This window comes from Hyla sarda, chromosome 1 (genome assembly GCF_029499605.1).
Source record: "Hyla sarda isolate aHylSar1 chromosome 1, aHylSar1.hap1, whole genome shotgun sequence".
In the NCBI taxonomy this organism is placed as follows: Eukaryota; Metazoa; Chordata; class Amphibia; order Anura; family Hylidae; genus Hyla; species Hyla sarda.
The window spans coordinates 30,360,304-30,373,185 of record NC_079189.1 but is presented as its reverse complement, the minus strand read 5'-3'; positions in this window follow the sequence as shown (position 1 = coordinate 30,373,185).

Sequence of the window (12,882 nt, the reverse complement as noted above, 5' to 3'; positions counted from 1 at the left end):
ATAGTGCTTCAGGAATGTAATAGGAGTGCTCCAAGTTGCGGAATGACAAATCTGCTCTAGAGGAACAGAACCACGTTCTGCCCAGGATGTCGAAATCGACCTAGTAGAGTGAGCCTTGGTAAATTCTGGTGCAGATAACCCTTTGGCAGAATAACAAAGACCTATACATTCACATATCCAACGGGATATGGATGGCTTAGAAGCCTTAATTCCCTTCTTTGCTCCCTGATATAAAATAAGAAGATTTTCCACCTTGCGAAAATCTTTAGTTCTTTCAAGATAAATTTTAAGGCACCTTACCAGGTCCAGGGTTACCAGTTCTCCTTCAGAGGAATCAGGTTCAGGAAAGAATTGAGAAAGAGAAATCATCTGGTTAATATTTGCGAAGGAGGCCACCTTCGGAATAAATGAAGGAAGGAACCTCATTAAGACCTTCCCAGGTAGAAAAACTGTGTACGGTTCTATAGCACCCAGAGCCTGAAGTTCACCAACTCTCTTGGCCGTAGTTATTGCTAATAACAGGGTTAATTTTAGGGTGAGGAACCTAAGTTCCACCTCCTGAAGAGATTCAAAGGGGTGAACACATAACTGTTGGAGGACCAAGGAAAGATCCCAAGGGGTCACAGGGACAGTAGTTCTAGGCCGTAACCCAGACAAGGCCTTGATGATGGACTTGACCACCGAGTCCTGGGAAAACCGTCTGTGAAAGGACGCTGATAAGGCTGCAAGTTGAACTTTGATGGAATTCGAAGAGAGTCCCTTGTCAAACCCGTCCTGGAGAAATTCTAGCAAGGCTGGAATTGAAGGATTAGCCGGATCAATGTTCTTACCAAGGCACCACTTGTGGAAGATCCCCTTTATTCTGGCATAGGCTTTGTTGGTAGACTCACTCCTAGAGTGAGATAGTGTGCTCAGAATATGGTCCGAAAACCCTCTGGCTTTCAATAAGGACCTATCAATCTCCAGGCTGTCAAGTTGAAGGACCTGAGGTTGTGGCAAAGCTGTATACCTTGAAACAGCAGGTTCCACCTGAGGGGAAGCTTCCAGTATACTCCTCTGCTCATCTGAATGAGTTGGGAGAACCAGGATCTCTTGGGCCAAAACGGGAATATGGCTATCACGGAGGCTTGATCCTGTCTGATCTTCATCAATACCCTGGGTATCATGGAATTTGGTGGGAAGATATAGGCCAGCTTGAAGTCCCAAATGATCGTCATTGCATCAGTCTGGAAAGGACTGTCTGATGGGTAAAGGGAGCAGAACCTCTCTACTTGGCGATTGGCTCTTGTTGCCATCAAGTCTATCTCTGGAAGACCCCAGAGATCCATGATCTGAAGAAATACTTCCCGGTTGAGAGTCCATTCTCCTGGAACTATAAGTTCCAATTCAGGACCAAAGAGCTTATCAGGTACATATTCTAAATCACATAGGCTGTATTTAGATGAGGTATCGCTGGGCCACTGTTTGATCCACAAAGCTCTGCGGGCAGCACAGGAGAGGGACATACTACGTGCCGCCAACTTGACCTGCTGGTTATTGGCATCGTTAAGATAGTCTATGCCCAGATTAATGTATTTAAATGACTTTAGTATGTCTTCACGGCTTACACCTGAGTCGATGTCATCCTGAACTCTGGAGATCCAGGATTTCATGGCTTTAATTACCTCAAATAGTGCACAGCCAACAGAGGTCTGACTGGTAGCAGTAGTATATGCGCGTCTTAGGGTCACTTCAATTCTGCGGTTCATAGGATCGGAAAGGTTGGACCCGTCTTTAGACGGGATAATGGTTCTTTTTGATAATTTCGCAATAGCGAAATCAACCTTGAGGGGAGAGATCCAAGATTTACACTTAGTTTGATCGAGGGGAAAGAGGGTTTTAAAACGCCTGTTGATTACAGGAGCCTTTTCCGGATTCACCCATTCCCCTTTAATCAACTCCATCAGAGAATCATCAACTGAGAAGACTCTGGGCCCCCTAGAGGTTGAAGGGGTTTCTTCCTGCCCTTCAGGCAGACCTTCCGACTGCACAGCTCGGATAAATCTTGGGAATTTCTCAATTGGGAAATGATCTTTCCCTTGGACTACTATGTCCTCAGAAGATGACGAATTTGCCTCATCTACCACCCTAAACTCCTCTTCAGAAAGTACTAAGGTGGAAGATTCACCCCTTCTGGGGGTTTTTGCTACCGGTGGGGCTACAGCGAGGGAGTCTTTTAACTCCTTAATAGAGTAGGCTACAAAATCCTTCACCCATAAAAACATGTCTTGCATGGACGGTTCCTGGTTTGGAGGCAAACGAGGACGGCAGGTATTGCAAGTGGAAAATTCATATCCATCAGGTAATGGAGTATTACAGGAAGAACACTCTATATGCTTCCTTTTATGTGTGGATTTCCCCCTAGGGTCCTTGCGGCCACTAGAGCCCCCAGAATCCATAGATGACATCTATAAATAAAAAAAAATATATATAAAAAATTATTAAAAAGTAGAACCAGAAATTAAAAGAGAGAGAGAAACCTAAAACCTACAAGATAAGTACAATCTTGGATAGAAGAAAAAAACTTGCAGGTAAGACACAGTACAACAGCAAAGGTAGTACAGAACACCAGCCAGCTCAGAGAGACTGAACTGGAGAACCCTTAAATAGGGCACCACTGTGCTGACATATAGGCTCCGCCCAACTACTTCCGGTCTAACCGGGAGGAAGAAAACTAGCTTTAAAAAGGAAGAAACAATAGAAGGAAACCCTAGGGTGAGAGCTTAAAAACAAAAGATAAATGAGAAGAAATGCCATTGCTGCTAAAATAATCGCCGTCTCGCTCCTTGCAAAAAAAACCGGAAGCGGCTTCCGGTGACGTCACTGGAGGTGACATCGCGTAACAGCGCCGAATCCACAGGGCGCCGAGGCTCCGGGAAAATGGCGCTGAACGCTTAGAAGAAACCTGAGAGATACAGGTAGGGAAACAAATACATACAGGGTGTAGACAAGAACAAAATATAGATCATGTAGGAGCGGGACAACGGCGCAGCACGTCCAGCTCACACAAGGACAGAAAAAAAACTCACTGTCCTGGTGTGAGCAGGTGCATTATATAGGCACTTGGGGAGGTGCCTTGGGGAGGTGTTTTTTTGTTTTTTATAGTAAAAAATTCCTCTGTCCTATTAGCTCACAGAGGGGCGGAACCGTCCCCCCCGTTTGTGCTGCTGAGGGACGACAGGGAAAAACTTATTGCTGATCTTGTGGAGTATGATGCCCGTGCAGAAGAGCTGAGTGACATGAGACAAAGTCCCACAGCTGGAACTGCCATCCAAGGACTGATATCTCCTGGGGAATACAACATTACTCCCCATCAGGACAGTACTCCCCATGAGGCCTTGGACTCTTATATGCGGACTGCCTTACAACACCTTGGGAATGTGGATGCCAATATGAAACTCCAACTGCTTCTCCAGTACCAAACTACAGAGAAAAGAGGCACGAGCTGCAGAGAGAGAGGCCCAGCGAAGGCATGAACTGGAGGTTCTAAGGCTGAGAGGGGATGCTTCATCCGCACGGAGTGATGTGCAGGATCAAGGAGACCACAAACCCCGCTTGGAACGTTTCCCCATGTTGGAGGAAGATGGTGATCTGGATGTGTTCCTGAGGGGATTTGAAAAGGTTTGCCGGCAGTTCCATCTACCTAAGGAACAGTGGGGACGATATCTAACCCCACGGTTGCGAGGGAAAGCTCTGGATGTGTTTGCTTCGCTTCCCTCTGAGAGTGACCAGGACTATGAGGCAATAAAATCTGCCCTGCTAAAAAGTTTTAATCTGACTCCAGAGACTTATCGGAAAAAGTTTCGGACTTTGCAACAAAGTGCCACAGAAAGCTGCACTCAACATGCAGGTCAGCTAGGGACTGCATTCAGGCAATGGACTGGGGGCCTACAAGTCACTACCTATGAGGCCCTGGAGGACTTGATGTTCCTGGATCAGTTTCTCCAAACATGGAGCTTTGAAGCCAGAGAGTGGATTTTGGACCGCAAGCCCAAGACAGCAACGGAAGCAGCAGAACTAGGAGATGACTTTGCCAACAACCGGGCACCAGCAGCAAAGCGTGGATCTGCACAAGCCGGAGCAAGTACCTGGAGGGGAGCCACACAACCACAGAGCACCACCAGGTCAGCCGGGAAATTCTTGCCATCATTCCCAAAAGCAACAGGAGCCACATTGGGTCAGGGGGACACCCGCCGATGTTACAGTTGCAACAATATTGGGCACCTGAGTGCCACTTGCCCCAACAAAAATAATTCTCCACCAGTAGCTGGAGGACACACAGCCGTTCTTCTGGTGTCCGGAGCGGTGGAGAATAGAGCGGATAACCTGCAGAGTGTAACTGTGGGTGACCGGGTGACAGTGGGTTTGCGAGATTCTGGAGCCTCATTTACCTTGGTGCGGCCTGAAGTGGTGGATACAGAGGACATCATCCCTGGAAGAACCATGGCTTTAAAAGGAATTGGAGGTGTGCGGCCAGCTGTGCCCATGGCCCGTGTGTACCTGGATTGGGGTACAGGCAAATGTTTGCGGGAGGTGGGGGTCTCTGAGGACATCCCTGTGAATGTTCTGCTGGGGAATGATTTGGGTTGGATGTTCTGTCATTATGCTCCAGAGGACACTACCTGCACACCGGAAGGGCTAGGAGAGAGCCCTGTTCATTCTGAGGTACTGCACAAGACTTTGGGAGACACTGCGAAATGTGGTAACTGGGAGGGGGTGCAGGGGATTGATAATTGTTTACCTGTGACTGAACCAGTAATGTTTTCCAAAAGTGGAATGGGGTGTATTGTAAAATGTGGTGACAATGCATTGCCAATGCCAAAACCTAGTGGAGATGGGCTAGGGGGAGGGGTTGGTGTGCCCCTGGTGACATGTAAGGATGAGGGACCAGCAGTGAGTGATATGTGCCAATCCTGTGAGCCTAAGGAGGAGGAGGGAAGGAGTGATAGCCCTGTGTATGATGCATGTATTGTTATGTCTAGAACTGAGTGGGGGGGGGAGGTAAACCCCAGGGAGGCATACCAATGGTGGCAGTGGTAACGCGTCAGCAGCATGCCAGGGCTGCAGCTTTAACAGGAAGGGAGGATGGTGATGCAAGGGGCAAGCTGTGTGACTTGCAAGCCCCAGCAGAGGAAGGTGGAGATGCTAGTTCTCCTGGGGGAGAAGATGGGGGGAGGGAAATTAGCATTTCCGGAAAGCTCTGCGCAGTGGCACTTCCCTTGAAGGGCTGAGACAACGTGCTGAGCATACAGGTGTTGACACAGATGGACATCTGGTATATTGGGAAAATGACATCTTATACTGGGAGTCCCTTTCCAAAGGCATGCTAGGGGCCCAGGAGAGAGAAAGGCAGTTAGTAGTTCCTAGGCCGTACAGGAAAGAGGTGCTGAGGTTGGCCCATGAGACCCCCCTGGCAGGACATTTGGGAGTGGCCTATGTGGTCATAGAGAAGGAATGTCTAGCTGTGGTCTGGGCTTTGCAAACATTACAGCCATACCTGTATGGCACGGATTTTACTGTCATGACTGATCACAACCCTCTACATTGGTTGGACAGAGTGTCCGGTAACAATGGCACCTTGAAACAAATGCTAAAAACATTTGTAGAATCAGAGGGCAGAGACTGGGAAAAGTATTTACCCCATCTGTTATTTGCTTACAGGTAGGTACCCCAAGAGCCTACAGGTTTCTCGCCCTTTGAGTTATTATATGGTCACAAAGTGCGGGGACCCCGAGATTTAGTTAGGGAAGAATGGGAAGGGGGGCTACCTGCCCCTGAGACTTCTGTGGTGGAGTATGCTCTGAGATTCAGGGACAAGAGGCAGGCATTGACTGGGCTGGTACAGGACAACCTCACAGCAGCACAGTCCAAGCAGAAGTACTGGTATGATCACAATGCAAGGGACCGGGTCTATGAAGTGGGACAGAAGGGAATGGTTCTGAACCCCATCTGACAGAATAAGTTGCAGGCTGCCTGGGAGGGTCCCTTCCCCATTCTGCATCGCCTAGAACCCACCACATATGTAGTTGCCCTTGATGAGAAAGGTCAGAGGCAGAGACAGTACCACATTAATATGGCATACTATGACCCTGAGAAGGTGGTACTCAGTGTATGCAGTGCACCAGAGGAAGGGCTGGGTAGTGATCCCCTACTAGACCTGGTGGTGAAGCTAAGAGCCAGGGATCCCTTCAGAATGTAGAGATCAATCCTCAGCTCTTAGCTGCAAAGAAGAGGCAGCTAAATGAGGAAATAGGCCCCTTCAGTGCCATCTTTGCCTGGGAATGCAGGGCCTGTGGTGTCAAGAAAAGAAATAGATGGTTATGGGAGACAGATCTATCAGCCTGGAGGGCCAGATCTCTCTGTCTCCATCTTAAGGGGGAGGTGTCAGGCCCAGGGCCTGATTATGGAAACATACATATGTTTTATAATTGCATCTATGTATAAACTAAGACCTGGGGGGTGAGGGGTCATTAAGAAGGTGTATCCTGTGTTTTTTGTGTATTGCATTTTATTGGGGGGGGGGGGGTCTGGCTGTGTGTTTATATCTCCTTTGAAGTCATGCAATCTGCTCCCATCATATAATCAACCAGATAAGAGGGCCAGGAAGAGAGATGCCCCCCTGGTGGGATCAGAGGGGAGGGGGGAATGGAGTCCCTCCAAAAAGGAGATATATAATATTTAACAATGCTAGACTCAGGGTGTTCAATGCTGGGCAACAAGCTGACAAGACCATCCTAAGAACAGCTGGAACTCCCTCTCATGGACTGATATCATCATGCTGTAAGAACTTCATCTTTTGTTTTCTGAACTTGCCTTGCTAAACTCTTTTATATATTTTTGTAACTGTGTCATTTGTTTCTGTATTTTTATATAGTCAGCACTGTGATGCCTTTTATCAGATTAAATGTTTAATTAATCAGCTCTGGTCTTTGATCTCTAAATATATGAGCTCACCTTTCTGAAGGAGGCTCTGGTAAAACACGTTTTTCTAAGGGTTCATTTGGTGACTTGCTGGGACTTGTAGTGGATACCCAGAGGTCTGGCGGCTTTAACCCTTGCACCATCACACTCTTTCTAGCGTCTTAGCTGGACCGATAGGGTGTGATCATGACAGTGTGTATGCATGTGTGTATGTATGTATGTGTAAGTATGTGTGTATGTATGTATGTATGTGTGTATGTATGTGTGTATATGTGTGTATGTATGTATGTGTGTATGTGTGTATGTATGTGTGCATGTATGTATGTATGTGTGTATGTATGTGTGTGTCTGTATGTATGTATGTATGTATGCGTGTATGTATGTGTGTAGGTATGTATGTGTATGTATGTATGTGTGCATGTATGTATATGTGTGTATGTATGTATGTATGTGTGTATGTATGTGTGTGTATGTGTGTATGTATGTATGTGTGTGTATGTGTGTATGTATGTATGTATGTGTGTATGTGTGTGTGTATGTATGTATGTGTGTGTATGTGTGTGTATGTGTGTATGTGTGTATGTATGTGTGTATGTATGTATGTGTGTGTGTGTATGTATGTATGTGTGTATGTATGTATGTGTGTGTATGTATGTGTGTGTATGTGTGTATGTATGTATGTGTGTGTATGTGTATGTATGTATGTATGTGTGTGTGTGTATGTTTGTATGTTCCAGCATCACGTCCAAACGGCTAAAGATATTAAAGGAGCTCTGTAGTGCTGTGAACTTATCCCCTATCCGAAGGATAGGGGATAAGTTATAGATTGCGGGGGGTCCGAGTGCTGGGGCCCCCCACGATATCCTGTACGGGGCCACGGCAATGTACAGGAAAGGGGGCGTTCCGTCCCCATATGAAGCGGCAGCCAGCACCCTCCATGTATCTCTATGGGATTCATGGAGGGGTGTGCTGGTTGCCGCGTCATGCAGGGACAGAACGCCCCCTTTCCTGTACATTGCCGCGGCCCTGTACAGTAGATCCTTCGGATAGGGGATAAGTTCACAGCACCACAGATCTCCTTTAACATGAAACTTGGCACACATGTTACTTATATGTCAACAACAAACATAGGGTAGGTGATTTAACCCTTACTCACCCCCATTTGCCAGTCTATGGGAAATATATGTTCCAGCATAACTTCCAAACAGCTGGAGATATTTCGAGAATACTTGGTCACATGTTACTTATATGTCCACTTAAAATATAGGATATAGAATGGCCGGAGGAAGCACGATCACTGTGCAAAACGGAGCTTGGTCGCCATCCTGTGTCCCCCCACTACCCTCTTCCCATGTAACATATTTGTGAGTATGAAATAAAAGAAGATTTATTCAGCTGATTGCGGTGAGTGGCCGATTATTTTCCTGCTTCTTTGAAACGTTTTCATGTACTATTGTCAATCAGAGCACCACCTCCAGCATTCCTAGTCCAAGTCTGCCATTTCATCATTGTTCTACACTCAAATAGGGAAGCAGTGCCGTGCTGGCTATCTACGAACTGTGTTAAAATATAGGATACTTAATTTAACCCTTAACTACCCCTATTTGTGAGGGTAGGGGTTTTTGTTTAAAGTCCCATGCAAATCAATGGGAAATGTATGTTCCCACATAACTTCTGTACGGCTGGAGATATTTCAATAATACCTGGTACACATATTACTTATATGTCAAATAAAAATATATGATTGTTAAATTAACCGTTACCTACACCCTTATATAAAAGATGGGTTTCTGTTTCAAGTCCCATGCAAGTATATGGGACTTCTAGTACCTTACTCTACAAGCTCCGCTCTGCATCTCCTGGTGAATGTGTCAGTCCGGCTTGCAAGCCACACCCCATCTCACAAAAACAGGACGGGATATGGGGTTGGGATATAGGGACGAGATGTGGGGTCGGGCTATGAGGTAGGGCTATGGGGTCGGACTATGAGGTCTGGATATGAGGTCGAGATAGGAGGACCCCCGGTTTTTCCTTCCTAATCCTTGTTGGGGAGGAAAATCAACAAAGGAGTAAGCTTTTGACTTCATATCCCATCCTCATATATTGTTGCCATATCCCGTCCCCATATCCCGTCCTCAAATCACACTCCTGTTCCATCCTCATATCCAGACCTCATATCCCGTCATCATATCTCAACCTCATTTCCTGTCCTCCTATCCCGTCCTCATATCATGACCTCATATCCCATCCTCATATCTCGACCTCCTATCCCGACCTCCTATCTCGACCTCATATCCTGTCCTCATATCCCATCCTCATATCCCGTCCTCATATCCCGACCTCCTTTCCTGTCTTCCTATCTCAACCTCATATCCCGTCCTCATATCCCATCCTCATATCTCGACCTCCTATCCCGACATCCTATCCCGACTTCATATTCCGTCCTCATATCCCGACCTCATATACCATCCTCATGTCCTGACCTCTTGTCCCATCCTCCTATCTCGACCTCATATACCATCCTCATATCCCGACCTCTTATCCCATCCTCCTATCTCGACCTCATTAACCTGACCTCATAGCCCGACCCCATATCCCATCCCCATATCCCGACCCCATATCCCATCCCGTCTTTCTGAGATGGGGTGTGGCTTGCAAGCCGGACTGACACATTCACCAGGAGATGCAGAGCGGAGCTTGTGGAGTAAGGTGCTGGAAGTCCCATATACTTGCATGGGACTTAAAACAAAAACTCATCTTTTATATAAAGGTGTAGATAAGGGTTAATTTAACTATCAAATATTTTTATTTGACATATAAGTAATATGTGTACCAGGTATTATTGAAATATCTCCAGCCGAACGGAAGGTATGTGGGAACATACATTTCCCATTGATTTGCATGGGACTTTAAACAAAAACCCTGACCCTCACAAATAGGGGTAGTTAAGGGTTAAATTACCAATCCTATATTTTAAGTAGACATATAAGTAACATGTGACCAAGTATTATCAAAATTTCTCCAGCCGTTTGGAAGTTATGCAGTAACATATATTTCCTATAGACTTGTATGGGAACAAAAAAACCCGACCCTGGCAAATGGGGGTGAGTAAGGGTTAAATCACCTATCCTATGTTTGTTGTTGACATATAAGTAACATGTGTGCCAAGTTTCATGTTAATATCTTTAGCCGTTTGGACTTGATGCTGGAACATACACACACACACACACACACACACATACATACATACATACATACATACACACACACATACGCACACACATACATACATACACACACACATACACACACATACACATAAACACATACATATACACACACATACATACATACATACATACACACACACACATACATACATACACACATACACCCATACATACACACATACATATACACACATACATACATACACACACATACATACATACACAGATACATACACACACATACATACATACATACACACATACATACACACACATACATACATACACACATACATACACACACATACAAACATACACACATACATACACACACATACATACATACATACACACATACATACATACATACACACACATACATACATACATACACACATACACATACATACATACATACATACACATACATACATACATACATACACAAATTGGCCCTCATTTACTTTTGCAAACACGACATGTTTTGTCGGGTTGTGTGCCAGATTCTGGCGCATTGCACCAGAAATTCTGTCTGTGCCAGAATTTGCGCCAGAATTTGCGCCAGAATTGAAAAAAGCCCGGCTTACTCTCCATTTTGCTAAGAAAACGTGAAAAAAGGGGCATGGCCGTCGGGAAGAAGGGGTGTGGTGACCGAAAAGGGGCGTGTTCCTTACATTTTCACAAAAAACCAAAATATTTACTAAGGTTTCCACATAAAATGGGGTGGATTTGAGCTGAGGAAAACCAGACAGATCAGAGCATGCGTAAAAAAAGTTTAGGGAAAGTGGAAAATGTAGGGAAACCTTAGTAAATACTGTGGGAAAAAAATTGTAGGGAATTAAAACCCACAGAGAAACCTACACAACACTCTTAGTAAATAAGGGCCATTGAGTTTTATATGTATAGATGTGTGTGTATTATATACAGTATGAGGGGAGGGGGTACCGTGTATACAGGAGGATATATGTATATTATGTATGAGGAGAGGAGGGGGTACTGCGTATACAGGATAAGGATATATGTATTATATATGAGGAGAGGAGGGGGTACTGTGTATACAGGAGAAGGATATATGTATTATATATAAGGAGAGGAGGGGGTACTGTATATACAGGAGGAGGATATATGTATTATATATGAGGAGAGGAGGGGGTACTGTGTATACAGGAGAAGGATATATATATTATATATGAGGAGAGGAGGGGGTACTGTGTATACAGGAGAAGGATATATGTATTATATATGATGAGGGGGTACTGTGTATACAGGAGGATATATATATTATATTGTGGTGTCCCGGTACAGGACCTTGTCCTGTCCCTCTCTTAAGTCCCCTCAGTTAGAGTCCCTCCATTCCACAGGGCTCTCTTGCAGGGCTTGCCCCTTGTTCGCCTCATATAAATGTGTTCCTATATATTGTTCAGTCTGTATATAGAGGTAGTACAAATATATAGGACCTTCCTAGGTCATGTAATATATTATGATGGTTGTACAAATGTTTAGGACCTTCCTGGGTCATGTGATAATGTCATGGGTTGTCCCCAGAGTTCTCTGGGTTCAGGACCTACAGGCTTTTCCACCAATGGGCTTTAGTCTCTAAACTCGCTCTCTTATCTCCTGGATTTCAGCCAAGCACAATCAGCATATCTCAATTCATCTTAACTAGGCCAAAGCCTAAAGAACCAGCAGCCACTAAAACCGTGAGTTATAAAGCTTTAGCTACAAATTCTTTGTGACTACTATTCAACTCAAACCCTATAATTAGTAGCACAGTGGCCTGCTTAAAGCTCAAGACTGTTAGACCCAGCAAAGCCTGTGAGGAACCTGCATCCCGGTTACTTCAGGAAAAACTGTATATTTGTAAAGACTGTTTGCACAAGAAGTTAAGTAAAAGTAAATCCTGCTATGGACATTCCATTTATTTTCCTGCCGTCTCTGGGCCGGTTGCCGGCAGGGCCTGGACATCGCGTAGCTGTTCCTAAAAGTGGAACTGTTATCTTCTGCTTGTGTTTGCCGGGGGACAGGAAGTCAGAGCTGCACTGATGACGTCCTTCCGGCTGGTGGCCATTTTGTTGAGGCCTCATATAAAAGAAGCCACGCGGCCAGACCTCTACAGTCCCGAGATGGCAGCGAGGTGTACTTAGATGGCGGAGCCCACCGCAACATGTGAGGAGAGCAGCAAGATGGTGCCGGAGCAGCGGAAAGTTGCCGCAGCGCAACTCTTCCAAGAACTTGCTAACCACTTGCAGCAGTTGTCCCTTGGGGCCGAGGAGGCCTGCGACCTGCCCCCGCTACCAGAGGATGACGAGTGGCCAGCTACCCCAAAAGGGGCATCACCAGGGACACCAGCTACGGCATCACTGGTGAGACTGTCCCCTCACCCCAGGACATGGGGATCCTGGGCTGAGATTCCTATAGAAGAATCTGATGGGAGTACTCTGGCAGAAGCCACCTTTTCTTCTTCCTCAAGACAGAGGTCCCCTTGTCACAAGTAGCTCCAGCCAGTGCATGCCCGCGTTTACCCCCTCTCCCAAAGTGGGTGTTTGGTGAAGTCCCATCCACCAGTCCCTACAGCTGAGGCAGAAAGGGCCCACAGGGAGGCCGAAGTCGCCTGCATCAATGATGTCCAGGCAGAGCAACAGAGGGACACTAAAAAGCTGGAAGCTATGTACATCCGTATGCTGAACTATCC